Here is a 23336-nt window from a genome sequence, read left to right as displayed (position 1 = left end):
ATTAACAGTTGAACAACAATAAAAAATAAAAAAAATATTGAAACCTTGTTAGAACATATTATTATGGCTGATTTCATGTAGCCTTGCAGTTCAGCGAAAGGTAGGCAATGCAGTTGGTTGTTACTCAGAAATATGTTAACAAAATGTGCAAAAGATGAAAAGCATGCACTTTAAAAAATATTTCTAATAAAGACATTTAAATTTATTAATCGGGTACTTTGAATTGATAAAAAACGAAGGAAACACGTTTAGAAATAGTTAGCATTTTTTATATATTTATTTTCTAGATTAGCCCGTTTTCAGATATTTAATGGATATATGGACATACATAAGCACACATGTACGCACACATATATATTTATATATATATATGATGATTTGACTATTTATTTCGTTGTAGGTAACTTGATATTTGAGAATAGCTTGAAACTTTTGCCTAGATAAAATAGTGGAGTTGCAGAAAAAAGCGCCGAGTTCAACACATAATCTTGATATATCTTTTCAGTCACATCTTTAATTCATCTTCTAATTTAGAAGGTTAAGGACTTCAATACTGCAATTGTACAAGCGACTGTAACTGAACTCGCTGTAAATGTGAAAAGTCAAAAGCCAAATGCCATAGAAGCTGTCCCTGAAAAAATAAATAATTTGTTTAATATACAATAATACTGCATTTGCAATGTAATTTTGTTTGGAACTGTTTTACCTTCTTATGGTGATTTTTTGCAATGTAATTTGTTTCAGGTAATGAATAAAGAATGTATCTTATAAAGAAAAGTAATCCTTATCATAAAACATTTTTCTTATGCTAGCCAAATTCCATTCCTAATAAAACTGTTAATGCATGTAATTTCATATATTTCGTGCAGCATGACATTAAAATTGCATTAGAGTTCGGAATTTCAATCTGTTATGCTTAATTAATCACAATGAACAAACTCCTTTAGTAATTATTAATATTTACCAGTAAGTGTGATTATTGTGCCTTATTTATTACATTCACTAAAAGGCGTTGTTATTATTAATAATAACCCTATACTTATGCCATTATATGCCTACTTGTCTGCCTATCACATCGCAGAAATATATGTACGATTATTATAGATAGTTAAGGAACTTTATGCCTGCCTATAAAATCATGTGATTACATAATATAAGTTAATTATACACGATGCCCACAGAGATCCTTACTTGATCTTTATTTTCGCAACGTTTTTTCGTATACTTGTACTTCCAGTCACAAAAGTGTTTTAAATGAAGCATGTATTCCTGTTTGGGTCTTTTTAGTTTAAAAACAGCATTTTAAATCTAGAATTTTATAAAAATTATTAAATCTTACTTTTTAAACTTTCCTCTGGCCACTGTACTTAAATTTAGGAAACTTTCATACTCTTTATTAAAAATAAAACATAAAAAGTGCGGCAAAAAATCCCTCGGCATATTTTATTTCAAAGTCAGAAATCATATTTTGGGACCGCACTTAAACTGAAGAGCGAAACTTTAATAAAAAAAGAAAAAGTAATATTAGTTTATAGAAAGGTTTCAAATGTTAAAGAGATTAAATGACCAGCATTTCTATGCAGATTATTGAGAAAAGTATTCGTCAATATATTTATCTCTACATATAATAAAAGGAAGAGTCAGTCTGTCTTTCGTTCGTGCTGCGCGTAAGCTAATAGATCAAGGTTACGAAATTTAGTAGCCCTGCACAGGTGCATCTAGACAAGAGCCAGTGTACCTCGAAGCAAATTTTTCAAAATTCGAATGAGTTTCTTTTTATTTTATGCTTTTTGATGAAATGGCATCAAATCGATAATTCTCTCTCATTATATCAGTGACAATGGCACGCAGCTATTGTTGCTGATATCTCACTGTTGTCGTTGTTGCTGATATCAGCATTGTCGCTACTCGGAAAAACGAGGGCGATAAGTCTGTGCAGTTTTTAAATTTAATGTTTCTCTTGGATACTGGACGTTTGTCGAGAGATTGGTTGGTGTTGGTGTATTTAATTATGGCAAAGCACACTAGGGCTATCTGCCTAACGGGAGGGATGCCTTCGTGGAGGACTTTCTAAAGGAAACTGGCTCGTATACACGTTACACATGGGGAAAACCACGAAAACACCCATGCAGCCAGCCCGTTCGCGGGATTCAAACTTCGGACCGAACTACCAGTGTTTAGCGACTTTACCGCTCGGCCGCTGGTGGGCGTTTGTCGAGAGAAGGTAACTGTAAGTTGGTTAATTTATGAATTAGAGTAATTAATGTTTGTGTTGAAGAATATTGCTTATTTCATTGTAGTGTTTTTACATGTAATACATCTTTATTAAAATTTGTGATTATTGTTTTTATAAAGTTGTTCTGAAGAGTAAAATTCTGTGCAACTTTTACATTTATTGTTTGGCGTTCACTTTAGGCATTTTTCCGGTATATTTAAAAGCCAGAAGAAGGCTGGACACGTAGCGGCTAGTATATACACACATGCACAAATGTATTTTAAAAATGGAGATCTTATTAGTGTTCCAGAAAATAATAGCAGTAGTATTGGCGTGTAGCAAATTCATAATGTTATTTCCCTTAATTAAAAATACACAGTATATAACATTATATAACAAAGTAGTTTATGATTTCAAAGCAATATAACTTCATGAGAATATGAATAATTTATTTTTAGACTTTGCAAACATAAATATTTTGTGTGAAAATTCTTTTGTTGCACCAAATGTAACACAATTCTAAGTTAAATAAGTTATACATGCTAGTAAATCAAAAAGAATATCATTGCATGGTGTTTAAGAGGTAAAATTTCGAATTATCTAATTTATTGATTACAGTCGAAAATAATGAGGACGAAACCCTCGCAGAGAAATCAAGGCAAGGCATAAACATCGTAATTCTAAAACTTTGTGTTAGAAAATAAGGTGGTGCAAAAACTTCGCAGTGTCGTGCAATATATCGCAGTAAAAAATAAATCATCTACAAAATATCGCAGACAATGCATCTTCGGAGTATAAAAGTTTCATGCAAAATTTCGCGTAGTGATTTGCGAGTAAGAAGAAGTGATGGATCTTTTACCTTTATATTTCATATTTTTATAGTAACTGTAAAATATTTGCTGAAAAAAAAACAAGAAAAGCATTCAGAAACTGAAAATGAGTAGAACCTTAATGCTATATAGAGTTACTAATATAATTTTAAACATATGTTTTTAAACGTTAAAGGTAGTTTTTAATGAATCTTTTTTATAAAGTTGGTCTAATAGTAATGTCTTTTATAAAGATGGCTTGGTAGTACGAACTTTCATTGAAAAAGTTTAATGTCTGAAAACCTATGTCTACGAACATGCGATGTTTTGTTATTTTGTGTTACGATATTTTAAAACTCCAAGAATTCTGTATCGCTTTCTTCCTTTCTTTTTTGGCGGCGTTTCTATCTGTACATAACGATGTTTAAAACGGCGACATTTTCTCCTCGCTCTCCCTCCCCCGATGTTTTCTACGATGATGTCTTCCGCTTACGTTGTTTTATCCGCGACGTTTCCTTCCATGATGTTGTTGTCGCGATGTTTTCCGGCAGACACCTGTAAGCTGCAGAGAAATAAGCAGAAACAAATTCGAGAGCATTTTGGGTTGCTTTTCTTGTTTCCTTCATGAAAATAGATCACACGTTCTATGTCCCACAAAGACATAAGAATTTTAATGCACAGTCTAAAGCTGAATTTCGCTTAATTTTGAATTTCATATCAGCATGCGTTGTTTGCCTTACGCTCTATTTCCTGTGGTGTACTGAGTTGTTATTAACAACATATCGCCTAGATTTATTTTTAAAAGCCTCTCAAACTTACACATTATGTTCATATAGCCCGTAGGTCTTGTTAACAGGGAAGAATTAAACGAAACCTATGCAGAAGCTTTTGCGGGATACGTAGCAATGCATTTTATTCATAAATAAGAAATTTCCTTATGTTAGTTTAAAAGGGCTTATTTATTTTTTTTTTTAATTTCGATAAATCAAAGGTATTCTCCCTATCATTTACTTTCTCTTCTTAAAATTAATTACATCCAATAATTATGAAATAAACTTTAAAACAAGCCACCAGAACAGTATAAGACTAGTTTATGCAAAAAACAGCTCAGGGCATATCTCATACTGCACGGTAAATGCAAGGTGGATTTTTTTCTAAGCACAAAGTCTTCGGTTTGATTATTTCTAGATCTATTTTGATTGTAATTACAAAATATCATTATTAGAATTCCGTATATATTTCCGCCGCTTATTATGATTAGATTTTTTTTCTAAAGCTATATTATCACAGTAAGGAGAAATCACATTCAAATGTTTAAGCAATTCAAACCATGTATTTACGTTAAAAGTGACGTATATAAGTTTTCAATAACACAATTAGTGCATATTATACTAGCTCATTTTCGCAATTGATTATAGATATATAATTTCAGTTATAAAACTTTTCTAATTAAGGCAAATATACTTTGGCCTATTTCAAACTAAAAAAAAATTAATTTTATAAAAATTACAAAGTTTAACATTTTATACTTCCCTTCAGTCTCTATAGTTATAGTTGGCAAACTTTTTTACTTCTTTTAAATAATGAAACATAAAATGCTTGACTTTCATACGATAATAATTGGCCAAGCTATTGAATTTTAAGGTTTGATATCATGTTCCGAAAATTTTCAGGAGTAAAATATTTAAATTCATATATAAATGAAAAGGAAGTCAGTTTAGGAAAAGATTTTTCGTGTTAATAGATTAAATAACGAGCTTTCGTTAAAAATTTTAATCTATGCAATTTTTATCAAATAGGAGATCTTATTCACATAATCTTCTTAGAGAATTCACTGTCAAGAAAACAGTGGCAAATTTCAAACATTGGCTCATAGGTATATAAGAATACCTATAAGCCATCCATTTTTTATTTACCTAAATTAAAAATGAAAAAATATTCTTCTGCGAATGAAGTTTTTTTATATTACAATTAGATTATGATCCTAAAGTACGTAATAAAACTGCATCTGAATAATGTTAACATATTTTCAGCATTCAAAAACTATAAAGTACATGATTTCCACACATGAATCACAATAAAATTATAAATTAAAGAACGTTACATTTTAATAAATCGTGAAGGAATATCACTGAATGTCACTAAAAAACATGAATCTCGAGATGCACTAATTTATTTTGAGGTCAGTACCTCAAGAACATTTATGCGAATTTTCGACACTGGATAATCTAAAAAATTGAAACAAAATACCTCTGTAAATTTTTGTCAAACACTTTGGGTTTCATTTTTTAGAATTAGTATAAACTTTTGCAAATATAATTATGAGGGTCAGGGAAAGTAAAAAAATGGATTTTGTAATTTTTACAAAACTTGTCTGTTTTTTTTTTAAATTTAAAGAAACAATTAGCATGAAAATTTTCCTATCTTAATTCATTCTTATAACTGAAAGCCCATGTCTGCAGCCAACGGTTGCGAAAATAAAAAGCCAGATAAGAACTTTTATAGACTGGCAGTGTATTCTAATAAACAAAACTAAAATACGTTCCTATAATTTAGCTTTTACGGATTTGTTTAGAAATTTGTCTCTCGATGGAATTTTCCAATGAATAAGTCTTCATGATCATAGAGGCCGCCTTTTAGAGTGCTTCAAAGAGTTCAAATTGCATTTTGTGATTCAGCTGCTGTTAGAAGTCTAATGTCGTCTGCATCGGAATTCGAACCATTTTATCTAGTTTCCCTCCTTTTCTATCTTTAATTAATACCCAAAATAGTATTGTTGCGGGCGTATGGGTTCGTAATAGATTGAATGCACACAGAACCGATGAGAGTTTCATAAAATTTATTTTACCAAAGGAAACACTTCGTAGTTATGGAACTTTCCACAAAAATAGTAGTACAACTCTTCACAGTACCACAGAGTACAATCAGTAGTTACATTTCAAACTACTAAGAACGTTAAACATACCTCAATGCAAAGCGCATCTAAAGAGTAACACGGTAGCTAACACGCGTATCTCAACACTCCCGAATTCAGCTCTGAAGTAACAATTACCAACAGCAGATGGTCTTTCCAGTATTATATAGTTTTCACCCGGCCGCGGAGCCCGCCTAGGAGCGGATGACGTGTCTGAGACGTCAAACCAAAAATTAAACTCTTGGGTACATTTGACGTTTGAGAGACGTCATTCACTTGTTTTCCCTAGGAGCGGATGACGTGTCTACGTTATTTGAGGTTAGGCACAATTCTGTTCATTTCATTGTAGCTTGTACCAGTCATAATAGAAGAGGCAATTACAGTATTTCGGTGGACATTATTTGCGATACACTGCTCCATTATATCAAAAACAAGGAATATATTTTATGATAGTGATAGCGAACGTAACTTTGAGAAATCTAAAGAAGAATTATTTAGTGATCCTGAAATTGACAATTACAATGAAATACAAAGCGAAGGTGAAGAAGACGATATTGAACTAGAAAATGATGACAATTGTAATATAACATCAAGGTTTCGAAGACGCCCAAGACGTCTATCGAGCAGTGATAGTGAATCTTCTCGTGAACCAGAAAATGATGACACTTGTAATATAAAACCAAGGTTTCGAAGACGCACAAGACGTCTATTGAGCAGTGATAGTGAATCTTCTCGTGAACCAGTATCAGAGAAATGGATTTAGGAAGAAGAAGAAAATGTAGCCGATATAAAAAGTTTTTCTGAAATATCTGGAATTAATCCTTTGAGCCTGCGTGGACTATGTGGTAATCCTACGCCTTTAGATGTTTTGAAAGAAGTCTTGAATGAAGATTTTTGGGACACTATAGTAGAAGAGACGAATAGATATGCCAGATAAGGGTTAGAAAAAGAAGGTTGTGTAACAAAAAAAAAAAAAAAAAAAAACCAAAGGTGGTTTCCTGTAAGTTCTGATGAAATGAAAGCTTATATTGCATCATGCATCTTGATGTCGCAAATGAAGAAGCCAAAAATGCATATGTATTGGTAAAAAAGATATGCAATAAGTACTTCAATTTTTGCCAGCACTATGGCACGCGATAGGATTTTTGATATTTCAAGCTTTCTACATTTTACGGATAATGAAAAGGAAAATAAAGATAACAGAATAAGAAAGATTAGAAATATAGTGGATTACCTAAATAATAAATTTTGTTACCTATACTCCTGATAGTGAAGTGTAGCTATTGATGAATCGCAACCAAAAATTATATCCGTTCTACATGCAAATATTTTCTCAAATAAATCCGTACCCAAGGGGTTAAAGTTACATCTAAGGGTTGGCTACGATACAGTTGGATAACTGGATTAACTACAGTTATTACTTCTACAGTTGTATTCTTACTTTTCCGGCAAGGCTTTTCTTCATTAGATTTTCATACTACATTATGCAAAAAATATTTAAATTTCAGATATAATTTCACTAAAATTATTTACACATGTACAAAATTCGTCAACAGTTTCTCCACACATTGTGGGCATTTTCTTTTAAGGGCAACAGAATCCAAAAATGAATCATGGTAAATTTCTCTTTCCATTCAGGAATGTTAGATATATCCAGTTGATTTTGAGGGAATCAGTAGCTTTAAAGCAATTTTTTATTGTTTATTTACTATCATATCGGCATCATGCAGTAGCTCAGTTTTTAACCGCTTCAAGGAATCCAAAACATAAGTCGATTTGATAACTTCTTTCTGTGAACTTAATGTTTGGTTTCTATCGATTTCATCAGTCACTTTCTTCACTACACTCTTTCCGCAGAGGAGTGTGATATCTTTGTTTGCAGCCTTTCTGTAAAGGTGTTTGAATTTTCGAATGATCCCTTGATCTTACAGTTGAACAAGAGAAGTTGTGTTCGCTAGTAGAAACACCAATGTAATGTGATTTGAATGTGCAGGACGTACATTTTTTATTCCTTTTTGATGGGAAATTAGGGAAAACTTTCTTAGAGTCATCCAAGCATTTTTATTTCTTAACTTGATTTTTGGAAAATTACTGCTGATGATTCAGCTTCGAATATAAAAGCACGCTTCTGTAGAGTTCGTTGCAACGCAGTCTTTTCAGTACTGCAGTTTTGTTGTGGCTTGTATATTTTCAAAAGTTCTACTGAAAGGCTTTCATCAGTTTCATCATCCGCATCTAAGCCCGCCTGATCAGAGGATTTTCGTTTTCCCTGCCCCTTGAGATGGATTGCGTTAAAAAGTTATTTTCATCTTGTAAACCATCTAATCAATCGGAGCAAAATCTTCACCTCGCAGTTTGGCAAACTCTGGCTTTTTCCATTAGCATCAACTAATGGAAGCATCCTAAGCATCAACTTTATTTTAAACTTGGCACCACTGAACAACTCCAGCAAAACAATTTCATCCTCTGTAGATTATTATACTTTCTGCCTTTATTGCACTTTCTAGATACATATCCGTTCTTTACCTCTTTGATGATCAAGTTACGAGGTTCTCAATTTCAAAGCAACTTTTCAAGTCTAGTCCTATAGATATTTTAATCGCCCCCAAAACTGCCAGATGCCGAGTGGACTGCTGCACACTGGGTAGCTTCCCCTGGGTTTGAATTTCGATGAAGGGAAATACATATTTACCTCGTGTAACGTAAATACGAGCTGGTTTTCCTTAAGCTGTCCTTCACGAAATCATCGCTCCCCTTAAGCTGATAGCCTAAGTGAACTTTCCGCATTTGTATCAAATAATCCAATCCAATAAATCGCAGTAGCTAATTAACCTGTTCTCCTACAAGTAAACAGGGTAGTGAACAATTAGTCAGATGGGTAAGCAAGTGTTTCTAGGCATGTAGGGAAAATCCTGGTACATTTGATATTCGAGTTTTATATGAATTTTAGTGTCTTAAATGAAAATTTAATACATTCTTTTTTCGGTTTTTGATCTCAAATGAACCAGGAGAACGAAACATGTTTTCGAAACATATTAATCCACTTTTGTGAAGCTTTAATTTATTTTCCCCTGATCCAGTTATCCTTTTACTAAATTGGAGTTTCAGTAAAAGGAGTTACCATTTATTATTTTTATAATTTTATTATCTTGTATTTTTTCCCTTTTGCATTTTATTTTTAGAGTTTGTATTACTATGAATTCTTATTTTAATGTTGATATGTTTGGATTTTGTGTTAAACCTCTTATACACAATTGCTAAAATTAATATTCTTGAGCAATAACCTTGCTTTTACTTTAAGTTACTTTTAACTCTAGAATCTTTAAGTCTATTTTACTTCAATCCTGCAGCTATAGCGCAGGATGGGTATAGCAATTTGCTTTTAATTTTAGTATCTTGTTTTTTTTTTTTTTTTTTTTTTTTTTTTTTTTGTATTTATATGTATATTCCTTTTTCCTAAATTGTCACTTAACGAACTAATGCAACAAAAATGTATTTTTACTTAAAAAGGATTATGATGGAAAACACACATTTATCATTATTTTGAAAATCCCAATAACGTTTCATTTGTATTAAATACGCATTCTTATATTGTGACAGAAATGCTTAAACATGATGCGAGATTAACCTATCAAACTGTGATGGATCTCATCGGTCATTAATTCTGCGCTGACTTGTAAAAGGTGTTTCAATCTGAGCCTCGAATGCTTGCCTATGACAGACGCATCCGCTTTTACGAATTTGCCTTCTTCAAACATCCATTAGCTTGATTAATGAAGCCACTGACAGTGATTTGTAGTCATCAGAGATCCTTTAACTCCGACATAACTTAACTTACTAACAAGTGTGACTTCTTTACTGACAAATTGATGGGAAAGGAAATTGACTGCAAGTTGCTTGAGCTCAAAATATTGCTTCTGCCCATAAAAATTTACTTGTCCACGTATACTCATTTTATTCCTAGCACTCAGGATTTATGACATTGAAATAATGGAAATTTACGATAACGAATAAAATGTAATGCTATTTATGAAAGTTTTCTTGTGTTACTTCGCTATCTGACCTAAGCTCTTCAAGATGTTGCTTCTTTTAAATCTGAACTTAAATCTGAAACCTGAAATCTTTTCCTCATTTCTTAAATGTAATTTTGCCAATGGTAAAATACAATCAAAGAAAGTTACTGACGAAGACATTTAACTGTCAATAAAATGTCAACATTTATCATTAATTACACATTTATTTTGTCAAAAATATATGACTTTTGTAATTTGAGGATAAACAATGACTCTTACCCCTGGTAGATTTTCTATCGCTACAGTTAACATATGAAAATGGCAAACATTTAAAAAATGTATTTAATATTCAGAACAAAAAAATATATGTGCTTAAAGAAAAAAATGTTTTTCATTATTTAAATTACAAAGTTTATAATGCGCCCCCTGCAAAATTACTAATTTGGTAACATAATAATAGTACTGAAATAATTTTTGCTTCAAAATGCGAGTTTAAATAGATAAAGCACTGATAATACTAAACCAAAGACGATTACTTAAATAATTGCTATATTTATCGCCCCCCCCCCGTTGAAATCATTTTTTTTTTTTTTAGTTGATGGACCTGGAATCAGGATACCCCTTCGTAGAATCGAAAAAATTCGGTATTGGTTCGCAAAGTTTATTATGTATCATACATACATCAACATTTCTTTCCTGTGCTAATAAAACTATAAAAATAAATCATATTATTTTAATAAATCATATTATTTTAAAGACCCCATATAAAATCTTTCTCGAGAAAGCAAACAGAATAAATATATGCTTCTTTTTTAATGTCCTCAGTATTTTGTATGGATATTACCTATACACATATATGAATATATTACATATACACGTATATGAATATATTACCTATACACGTACATGAATATATAACCTATACACATATATGGATATATTTAAATTTTACATCATTTTTTTCTATCGTTGTTGAACACAATTTTGCAGAAAGTTATATTTGAACCACTCATTTCTCATAAATGTATTTGCTCCATGTATTTCAGATACTGTCACTTTTATATTTTGCGCAATATCTCTTTTGGTTTCGTTTACATTTATACTCAATTTTTATCGCATTGGTTGATAACCTACTACATCTTTATAAAAATTGTTTAAACTTGAGACAAATTTCCGTACTTATTTTTGCCCATTTTTGAACAACATTTAAATGTTACAAATACTAGCGGAAACCATATATTTACAAGAGTTGAATAAAAAATAGTGGTAACGCATCAGTAGTTATCGAAAAGGTTTTATTACCATAGGTGAAAACACTTACAGTATAATTTTCTAACATATCTATCACCTTCTGCCAAGTTCTTGAAAGTCGTCGTATACCAGCAGCACTTTCACTTATAAGGTATTTCTCCAGCCTTCCTAGCATGCCTCCGTGGTGTGATAGTTTGCCCGCTGGGCGCGTATTCCAGAGTTCCGTGGTTCAATTCCCGGCGAAGGCCTTGTTCATTTTTCATCTTTCCTGCTTCCAAAAAATACTTAATATCTCTACAGTGACGCCCGAACTAAAAGGGTGCTGGATATGATGATTCTCCGCACCCAGGATTTGGCGATTTGGTCCCCTAAAAATCCCAGACGCCCTTTAAAAGGGAGAGTATATAAGGTATTTATCCTGCCTTCCTAGCATGCCTTCGTGGTGTGGTGGTCTGGACGTTGGGCGCGTATTCTAGAGATCCGTGGTTCGATTCCCGGCGAAGGCGTTGCTCATTTTTCAAGACTCCTCCTTTTAAAAATACCTAATATCTCTACACACTATCCTCCGCAGCAACAACCATACAACATAAGCACAGCAACAACGTCGTACACCAGCAACACTTTCACTTGTCTTTCTCCACAGCAATAAACCTAAAACAAGAATAACTTTCTGTCTGCTGTAATAAGATCTACCGTAGTATTGCAATAGATCTATCGCAGTATTTCTTTCATTTTGTCAAAGAAATCACAGTCACAAGACTTATATCTGGTAACCATGGCGATGACTCTAGTACCTCCGATCTTCACCGTTGCATTAGACCATTGATAGAATTTGCATTACGTCCCGCGTATTGTTATAGCTGATGATGGGATTCGTCTTCTGAAACATAAATCTGCGTCCAGTACTCGAAAAGTGACGACGCTTTGTAACAAATCGCATCTTTAACAACAAGCGTCGTCAAGCGTTTTTTTCAATGCGCATGACAATATTCAGTGTAATGATCTCCAGCAACTGTGCTGATAGGAGGTACTGATTCTCACCTTACTTATGCGATATATGAATCTATGTGACCATGATCCCTGCACCAAAATGAAGGAACCATTATAGTAAAAGAGGCAGGTTAGCCGTTCGTGAGGGCTGTCGATGTGGAGCATCAGCAGAAGCAGACGTGTCTTCCAACAGCTTTCCAAAAGGTGATAGACCTGTTAAGTAATTATATTGAGGAATTATAAGTATATTTGCATCTATGGTAATAGTCTTTTCAGCATCACTGACGCATTGCCATTACCTTTTACCGAATCCATGCAGTTTTCATGCTTTTCTCGCCATTCCTTTGATCATATCCACCGCGCGTTAAATATTATTATAAAGTACTACAGTTACCGGCATAATTGCACCATTTTTAAGAATTTATCTGACTTGTGCCATAACTTTAACTACAGTGCTTTTTCGACTCGTTAATTTTTTACAGCATTTTTACAATTAATGCAGTTTTGGGGCTTAAAACAACCGTCACTGTGTCCTACTTTAATTTTTTAACTTAAAATAGGTAACTTTTCCGTTTCCTCTATCAACTCCAAATAAAGTACCTGTTTTAACTAGTAATTTATTTTTAGAAGCGCGCCCATAAAGAAATTATTTTTATACACTTTCTATAGACGGTTAGATGGTTTCATAAGCTTTAGGATGCAAATTCATCCAGTGGCCTCTACGAAAGTCTTCTTTCATCCTTTTAAAGGCAAAAAAAAATATTTATTTTATTATCATTTCTTCCCTTTATCGTTTTGCTTGACAAAGTGCGAATATCGATAACAGTGTGATTCAAATGGAAAATTTATGAATAAATTTGGCAGCAGCATTTATTAGTAAAACATTTGAATTAATATTCGAGTTCGTTTGATTTACATGATTATGGCAAAGCACTTTATGGGCCATCTGCCGAAGAAGAGGGGTGCTTTCGAGGAGGACAATTTAAGGGAAACTGACTTGTGTCTACGTTACACAAGAGAAAAATCATGAAAATGCTTATAGAGCCAGCCAGTTCACCTGCAGCTGAACCCAGGTCAAACGACTAGCGTTCAGCGACATTACCCCTCGGCCGTTAGTGGACTCGCATTCGAATTCGTACACAAATAATAAAAAAAATTTCTGTATAGTTTACTTATAAACTAGTCTCTAAATGAGTTAATTAAAGTAAAGAAATTAATTGTTGACCTCCATTCTTCAAGTATGAGATAATAAACTATTTATAAGTTAATAAATAATGCAACTGCAAACAGCTAAAGAAACGTAAAATTTAATGCATATTTTTTTTTCTCCATTAACAATTTGAGGATGAAAAATTTTCTTCTATATATGCTAAAAGTGCGGAAAAAAATTCGTAGTATAATAGAAACGGTTATAATTAACTCTAATATTTATATAAGAAGTACTTTTTACCAACAAAAATATTTTTTATTCTCACTTATTACAAGTGAGAATAAGAAATATTATTATTATCATTTTCATATTTAGGGCGAAATGTAGATTATATTTCGCCCTAAATATGAAAAATCAACCGTACCTTCTCTGAAATCCGCACCACGAATCTTTTAGTTGCTGGATGTGCTAACACCACCAGAATACTATAATTCCTCACTAACCTACACATACGATAGCTGCGTTAACCATGAGGCCGATTATCATCGGCCAGGAAGGTTGCAACATACTCGTAAACTAAAATAAACTGAACTAAACTTATGATATCTTCTGTACCTAACTCTAGTTCTACAGATCTCAATTACGTTATTGTCACTGTAATGTTCAAATAAAATTCCCCCTGTCTTGGCATCTTTGTTCCATTTCCCCGCTCCTTCAGCATGATGTAGACTGGGAAATGATACTAATATTAACGATTGTTTGTAATTCTTTTTATATTCTATCCAGACTGAATAGTGTAATTACGGTAAAATTACGAAGTTATTAAATTTGTTTGGATACCTACTACTGTTTTTAAAAACCTAAAATCATTTCCACATTTTAAGGAAAATGCTGAATTACCTTGGCACGTTTGTTATCAATGCTTCGTTTTTGCGATTCAATCCTTTTATACGTCAACCTTGTTTCAGTGCGCTGTCATTTAAATCTATTTCATAGTCTCATTTTTGGCCCTTAAAGTCATTCATTTCAAATCATTTAGAAAACCATAACCAATGTTTTTCTTTTTTTATGTTCAAATTTTGCAGCGGATTTCTTCCACTTAGCCATTAATTTTCAAGTGATTTGCGCAGCAAGTAACTTTCATAGGTTTGAGGGCAATTTTATCATTAAAATGCTTCAGATTTGTCCTGCTGTCCTGTTCATATGTACATATTTATACATGTATATATAAAAAATAAATAAATGCAAGAAATGGCAACATATATCTGCATGTATGAAATAATTCCCAACTTAACTTTTTAATCTTTCTAAAGGCGATACACAAGCGCAATTCCTCTAATATGTCAAATTTCAAGTGCAATATGTGTATAACCCCTTAAACGTTTCACGTTAACGCATTGAGTAATGACAGTGGAAGCATTTTTTATTTGATGGACGCTTTTCTCTCTTTACAAAAATGCGTGATAGGAAACGTCGAATTCTTTATACCGACGGCATCGTTTATTTTCATCACGCCTGTCACAGGAGAACATCTCCGAAAAAGTCAACTCCTTTTTACAACAGTTAAAGTTGGCTGCAGGTGAAATGCCCAAAAGGATTAAACATGTCAATAAAGTATAAATATTGTCATAAGCTTATGTCGAGGAATAGGAACCTGTAGAGAGCAAAACGCTTGTAAATACATGGCTTTTGTGAAGAATAAATCATCCAGGGTGTAAGAGGTAACCAAGTGAGAAGCTTGAATAGTACGATAAAGAAGAGTTGTTCGCGTATTAAAGACATACTTGTTTCTCCCACCTAGTGTCGTTTTACTGGGATCGTCAATTCATATATATATATATATATATGTATATATATTATATTATATATATGTATATAGGCTTATCATAATGTTTTTTATTCAAAACGGGACAATTTTGAGAAAATACTCACAACAAAAAATAAAATCTACTAAGATAAGTACACTGGATTGAAAAGGTTAACTAAATTGTTAAGAAAAATTGACAGTGAGTTAAAAGAGAATTTTGATTACTCAACTGAACGTACCTGATTGTTAAGAAGTTGTCAGTATTTACGAAAGCTTCACATTTTGTTCTTGTTTCAAAGAACTTATAAATCGGCTGAGACTTTTAATTTAGATGATATTAATCTTCAATCAGTTTAGATGATAATTGGGTTGAGACTGTGAATAGCAACATGAAATCAAAACTTTGCTTCTTTAGATATTAAGAATTATTCATCACTTAAATCGATGCCCTTAAAATATGATAATATAGCTGAGGAAGTTTCTTCCACTGTTATTAGGCTTGCCTAATATTTCGCACATTTGAAGTGATTTGTAACGTCCAACCGTCCACCATGATTTATTGAAAATTCTGAAAAACACGACTCATATTTCACTTTATCATTATGATCACAAAGCTTTTCTAAAACGAATATTCCGTTTTTAATTCATCATTAAAAACACATTTCTTTTCTGGAATTTTGAGGATCGAACTAGTTTAATGTACATTACAAAATAATCGCAAATGCCGACTCGAAGTTTGAACGAAATTAAAATAGGGCATGCGCAACAATCATGTGATCAGTTAAGTTCCAGTGTTGCCAACTCTAACTGAAACAAAATATTTATAAAATGAAATAAAAGTATCTGGATCTCATAGGCTACATGGTATTATTAATTGTGTGAAAAAAATATGTTGATAGAGAAATAAAACATTTAAATTCTTTAGGCCACTTGCTATAATTTTGTGGGAAAACATCTAAACATAAAAAGTACTCTGATCTATATAAAATGTATTAAAAATTGGTAACAGTAAGTGTAACAGATATGGTATTTAAATTACCATTTCCCTGGAGGGTGCACTATTTTTACTTCTTGTGTAGTCGGCATCTGTAAAATTTGACCAAGTAACCGGGACAAAAATGCAAACTGGCCGGGACGCATTTCTTTTGAAATCATGGATGTTTTTGAATAAGAATTGCACGAGCACAGCATCCTTAGCGTGCCTTAGCCCTACTAGTGTCGAAGTGGTTAAGACCGCTGAATATTAGGAGTTCAATCCCAAGCAAACGGGTTAGATGCATGATTGATTTTCGTGGTTTAGTCCATCTTACGAGCCAGTTTTCTTAAGAAAGTCATCCACGAAGGTATTTCTCTCCTTAGGAAAATAGACTTCTTGTGATTTGACTTATTCAAACAAACAAAACTGAGATCCGTTTAACACCAAACTATCATGTTCACAACGAACGACTAAAGCCGGGGCAGCACTTCGTTAGAAAAAGCATGACATCCACTTCGGTGACATTCTAAAGCTAGAATATTTCCTTTCTCACTTGATCTGCCAAATAATGACACGGAATTTTATTCATCTGACATCTGATCAATCATTTTGAGTGACCTTGTGCTTTACTTTTCAAAAACGAGAGACAGAAAAAGAACTAGCACATGCTTGGTAACTGTATTGCGGTACGCATTTCTACTTCCTAATATTTAATATCTTTAATATTTTTCTGAACTAATTTAATGCATTATTTTAAACCTTGTAAAAAATTGAATGAAGAGTCTATTGATTATAACTGATAATTTTCCTTCTGACAAAACAAACGCTAATTATCTGCTTGTTAGAAAAGATGCCTTTGTGGAGGATTTTCCGAGGAAACATAACTGGCGTTTAGGTTGCACATGAGAAAAATCACGAAATCCTCATATAATTAGCCCATTCAACTACACTCACTAAAAGAACAGATGAACTACAAGTGCCTTGTGGGTTTAGCTACTGGGCCATTGGTCAGCCGAGCGATCGACACAAAAGTCTATTTAAAATCCACTGTAAACATATTTTAGATTACTTTTATACAACAATATTATTTTAATCTATTTCATAAAAATATTCATAAGAATATCACGCTGGAAATTCAGCCACTGTAAGAGTTATATGCTTCAGTGATCTGCATTATGTTATGGTGTTAAATTAAACTGGGCCGCTGAAACCCCCTGATGCGAAAGAAACGAAGGGCATTATGACCTAGAGTCCTAGGCAGAATCGCCTGCTGGCTGGATTAACGACAAAGCAGCGGCCCATCCTTTGAGCAACGATAAACAGTTGAAGTCAAATATCATCAACAGCTGGCTATCCTTATTATGCTATGTGCAGGTTTAGTTGAGTGACAGAGGTTAAAGAAGTGTGCAATCAAATTTAGACAGTGCTCGGGGAAGGTTTGGGCCTTTTAAAACTAACGATGGCTGGCGACCTATGTTAATTCACCTCTGACTTAATCGCAACCCACATGCGCTGAAGGGCTTCGCTCTTTTACTGTTGCTCAAACCTTCACTTTAACTGATTTCGAGGTAGTTCACCCTCTAAATTAGGCAGAACAATGCATAAAATTAAGTATAGTTGATGATGATGTCTCTAAGTGACAGAGTTATGTAAAATTGTTATTGTAAAGCACGGAATGTACGTTCACCTTGCCAGTTTCTTCCCTTCATTTCGATGCGGTTGTGTTATTTCTCTGACGTAAAAAACTGAATTTGTAATTATTTAAAAGCTCACAGTTGCTTAGAAACACATAACGATTCTCTAAGGAATATACAACTTTCGTTTGTGTTAAAATTTAGCGAATTTATCAAGCTGTACATAATTCAAAAGCTTTTGGAACTACGAATAATATACATTCGGTTTTAAATTAGGTAATTTTTAAATTGCAGGTCTTTTATAGTTAGAACTTAATCATTTTATTTAAGTTCTATAAATCATCCGTCTATATGGAAGTAAAATTAGCTGTCGTTTTTTAAAATCAATTTTCTTCTTGACATTTATACCATATGCAAAGTTTTTGTCAAAACCTGCATAAAAGATAACAGTGACTACGCAATGAAAGAAGAAAGATTTCATTTTTTAATTTTAAAATAAAAAATTTTAGGATAGCTTTCTTGAGTACAATTAATTTAACTTAGTTCATGTCTTCTAAATCTAATCTGTTTAATCATCGAGTTATATAATACTTTTCTTCTTTAAATTTTATATACGACTGAGATAAACATATTTAAGCTCCTTTAAATAACTAGTTTAAGCAGAATTGTACTTTATAAATTTTATATAAGTAAATTAAACAAAAAATGTTTAACTGTTATCTCTTATAGGATTTCTAGTTACATTTCGCTGAAATTTTAGGGTTTTCAAGGCCCTAGTTGAGAAACTTTGGTTTGCATTATCAAAACAAGTTAATCCAGAAATTGTGAACAAAACTCTGGTTTCATTTAAAGTCTGCTCCAATTCAACACTGCTTTTTAACCCTATTCTAGTCTTTATTGCGCGTTTTTTATATTAAGATAATCAAAAATATTTTTAAAAATACGCTCCTCGGTTAAACATATGACTGTTACAATTTCTTCTAAGCATAAGTCTCCTTTCTGTCTAGAGTACACCATTGTGGGCATGACTAAATAATCTAAGAATCTGTTTCAACATTATCTGAACAAAGGCATCAGAGCTAAAAAATACATAACAAATTGTCACATTAAGGTATGCTTGAAATAATCACCTATTTTAACCTGCATTAAAAATTCTCGAAACTAAGTTATTGTTTAAAAATTTAGCTATAAAATAATGCTTGAGAATAAAGCATAATTATTCTATGGACTTGAATTTCATATTATTAGTTATCATAAAATTAATTAAATTTCTTTTAAATTCCTATTTAACTAAAATTTGGACGGTACAGAAATTTTGAGAAATAGCTTACATGATTTATAAATTAATAATTTTACTTGACCTAGAGATGTTATTGCATATGCTATCATATAAATAATATAAGCAAAATAGAATACAACTGCTTTTTTATACACATGAAGGATTGAAAGTTCCAATTAAATATAAGTTCACTAGTTTGGTATAAGTATGAAATAAGCGTAAAGCATAATATTATTTAAATATAGTTGAAATGCTTGTTAAACAGTCAAATAAAACTTGATTAGCAGATCGAGGGAAATATCGGCAAACATGACGAAATGAAGTAATTACACAACTTTTATAGTATATCTGTTTAAGAAAAGTTACTTCTTCCTCATTAAAGGGATTAGATCTCATACTCGTTGCATTTTTATGAACCTGGCCAGCTATCACGTTGTATGTTTATATTAATGTTTGCTGACTTCCTTTTCCTCACTTAAAATTTCGAAAGTAGGTCATTGTCTCAAACTCATAACAATTACTGTCTTTCCAATAAGTGATTTCTTTATTTGATGTATTTTGTCCTCTAATCTATGTAGTAGATTTAAAAGCATTTCTATAGAGGTTATTATGATTTTTATGTTGTTTTAGTTTATTATTTTTGGGGCTTTGAATATCAACAAAAAATGAAGCAGAAAGGAAAATAAAGTAAAGTAACTTTTTCAAGAATGCATTAAAAGTTTTTGAGTGTAAATTAAGAGAAGTGCCTGCAGCCAAGACAGGTTGATGTAGAAGTAATATGATACTAAACATTCCGTAAATCTCGTACGAATGTAGTAAATTGTATTTACCAATAATAGTAAAACAAAAGACTCAAGTTGATAAGCAGATGCAATCGAAATAAGCGATTTAAAATACCATGTTGAATAGTAAAATACGTAGTACAGTTAGGAAGAAATCGGAATGAATTAATCAGCTAATCTGATACAGTAAACGATCATGCGTAAAAAATGCATATACTGTGGTTGTAACGAGCTCTTTGGATTCCCGTATAATCAAAATCTTCAACAACATTTTAGAGGAAGGTTTTCGCCAAGTTCTAAACCCGCCAGAGCTTTCCCAGCAACCCAAAATTTTGGTGGCCACTGTAAAGGTATAAACACTTCTGAGAGTAAATAATCTACATCACAAGGAATGGATTTAATTCCTTACACGTGCACTTAATGACTTCTATTGGTAATATTTTCCTCTTATCCACATTACAAATGCATATCTCTGATCATCTCAGGCCTATAAGTATCCGTCTGCACAAGATTACTTATTTCGATTCGAACCTTGGAGAATCTTGCTGGGCGTTTTTGTAGTTTCCTTCACATATAACGACAAGATAAGCCAATTTCCGTCAAAAATTCGCAACAAAGGCAGTCTACTCTTGGAAGATAGCCTTTGCATGTTTTGCCTTACTTAAAACCAACCAATCAGTCATAGCCAATCGTCTCTGCTACAGTCCTCCTAGGAATAGCAATTTATGAGTTTGAAGGAAAGGACTGTGTAGATATTTGCAAATTGGAAACACGTAGATATGCGTAGATTAGAAGCATAGATTCTGTATATGTATATGCAGTCTAAAGAAATACTAGATAGAAGACTCCCGTGAAGTTTAAATTGACGTGCGAAGCAATTTATCTTTTCAGAAAGTTCCTTAAGGGCATACATAATTTTTTTCATTTAAATACTAATATTTCTGAATGGTAACATAAATTTGTTTGAATTTTTGTTAGCCCACCAGCGGCCGAGCGGTAAAATCGCTGAACACTGGTAGTTCGGTCCGAGGTTCGAATCCCGCGAACGGGCTGGCTGCATGGGCGTTTTCGTGGTTTTTCCCATGTGTAACGTGTATACGAGCCAGTTTCCCTTAGAAAGTCCTCCACGAAGGCATCCCTCCTCTTAGGCAGATAGCCCTCGAGGCTTTGCCATAATCACACACACACACACATTGAATTTTTGTTAATTCCAGCTAGTTGTCTCTAATCGATTAAATTTCAGATATTCTTTAACATTCAAAAGGTTAGCTGTAATAATTCTCAACAAAAGCAAGTTTTAAAAATAAACGGAAAGAAGTAAAGGACAGCACCAAAATGAAAATGCACTATAAATCAACTAAATTACCAACATTACTAAGAAAATAAGTAAGGCAAAGCAACAGAACTGAAAACACGAAAAATACTTCGTAGAAAAGGCTAAAATTTATAAATATTTTTAACTTATTTGCAATACTTTCTTTTATTTTGTAGTTAAAGTAAAAATTATGAGTAAATGTGACTAATTTTAAGATTTTACGAATTAAAAGTGATTATCGTATTAACTAAACATGAATGATATTGAATCTTTTGAGATAATATTCAAGAAACATATTACAACAATCTTCCCATACAAGTTCTATAGAAATTTAAAACTGCATATGAAAAGTATTATTAAACATTTTCATACTTTGCCGTTATTTTAATAAAAAATTGATGATACATAGCATTAATAAAAAGCACTGAAACTATCATTTCCCTTTTGTGAAAGAAAACTAAGCAGAAATTCCGCGCGTAGTACCGGACAGCGACGAAACGCCCTACTTGCAAACCTAATGGCATGACATGAGGTGTTACCGTGGTAACGCCTTCACACCTCATAATATTACGTACATATACTTAAATAGATAAGCATATTTTTCAAGGTTTTAATTTTATGCTATTCTGTTTGGAGTCTAATTACTTTTATATTTCCCTTTGGTATTAATAAGCCTGTTGTTATTTGTATCATCGTTTGAAACTTTAATGTCACGCATGACTAAAACTAATTAAACACGATTGTTGTAAGAAATATATAATTAAAAATGAGATAAAAAGTGTTATGAAAGGGAAGTATAGTAATAATTTTATTCTGTTAACCATAAAGATGAAAATGTAATTTATGGCTGGAAGGTACTCAGAGCAAAGAAGTTTGTCTAGTCAGAGGAATGACTGCGTAGGAGGTTATGCAAAAGTGGCTAACATTCGCTTTTATGCAGAGAAACTACTACCCGCCTACTACTGGAATCAAACTTAGAATGAAATGGCTTTTAGGTACCTGATATAATTGACCATTTTGGTTTCTCATCATGAAAGAAATACCGCATTTGCCGGCGTATAAGACGCAAATCCTTTCTTTATACACATTTTTGAAAGATAAAATTTATTACTGATCATTATAATGAATTAACAATATTTTAAATGTAAAGTAATACATTAATAATATTATGTAATGCATAAAATATAAAGTAACCAGGCCATTGCGCAGTTCCCCTTCGTAGGCTATGTTTACTATGAGTTGCGTTTTTTTAGATCCTCTTTCTGATTCCTCCAAGTTCTTATTTTCTCAGTTGGGGGTAGCCTGAAATGCTTCTCTGCAGCTCTGTTTGCATGTTATTTAGCATACTCAATCACACGTAGCTTGTATGCTATTTTCTAGCAATGTCGACGTTGTTTTTGAGCCATAACTTGCCAACAAATTTAAGAAAGTTAAACAACAGAAATCTCAGACACTTAAAAGTCTTTAAAAAAATTCAAAAGTTTAAACGAACCCAGCTGTGATCGTCGATGACAGCGCATGCGCCTTCACTGAACGTAACTGTAAAATTTCCACATTCCGCAAAGAAACAAGAAAACAAAATCGATTCCGAATAGAGGAAATTTCCAGAAATGACTGTAATCAAAAACTGACTATCGACGTATAAGACGCACCCCGTTTTTCACACCTATTTTCAAAGAAAAAAAAATCGTCTTATATGCCGGCAAATCCGGTAAATTCTGTAACAGTACTTAGTCATTGACATTGTAATTTTGATACTTCCGGGGTCTTGATAAATTAGAAGCCCTAACCAACATCACATATAATTACATATGTCCACATACCTTTAAAATGTCTTATTATTGCATATAAGATTTTATGTAATTTTAATTTGTTTTCATTAATCATTAACAACTACCACGCAAAACAGGTAAGCTACAATAATTTCATACAAGATTAGGCCCATTAGGGGGTGGCCGAACACTAAAGTGGCTGAAACTGGGTTCGATTCCAAGCGAACGGTCTGACTTCATGGATATTTTCACGGTTTTACTCATGAGTAACATGGATTCCAACGAGCCAGTTTCCTTTAGAAAGTACCCCACGAAGACATTCCTTCCCTTAGACAAGATACCCCTCTTGTGCTCTGCCATAATCAAATAAACCAATCGTTTAGCGTTCATTTTTTCAGGGTCTGATTTTTTCAGGGTCTGATTTTTTCA

General features: G+C 32.7%; 1 long non-coding RNA gene across 2 annotated transcripts in view; it reads right to left on the bottom strand.

Annotated features, from left to right (window-relative positions):
• Window positions 1-260: 260 nt before the first annotated feature.
• Window positions 261-23336, bottom strand: part of LOC118201721 (uncharacterized) — a 183261-nt gene continuing 160185 nt past the window's right edge. For both annotated transcript variants that reach the window (XR_015038905.1, XR_015038904.1), the window contains one exon: window positions 261-631. This is a non-coding gene — a long non-coding RNA (uncharacterized LOC118201721). The remainder of the gene's footprint in view (window positions 632-23336) is intronic.

This window comes from Stegodyphus dumicola, chromosome X2, assembly GCF_044657685.1.
Source record: "Stegodyphus dumicola isolate Sdum_Otavi_A_Nest chromosome X2, ASM4465768v1".
Taxonomy (NCBI): Eukaryota; Metazoa; Arthropoda; class Arachnida; order Araneae; family Eresidae; genus Stegodyphus; species Stegodyphus dumicola.
This window is presented reverse-complemented; position numbering and strand designations above follow the sequence as displayed.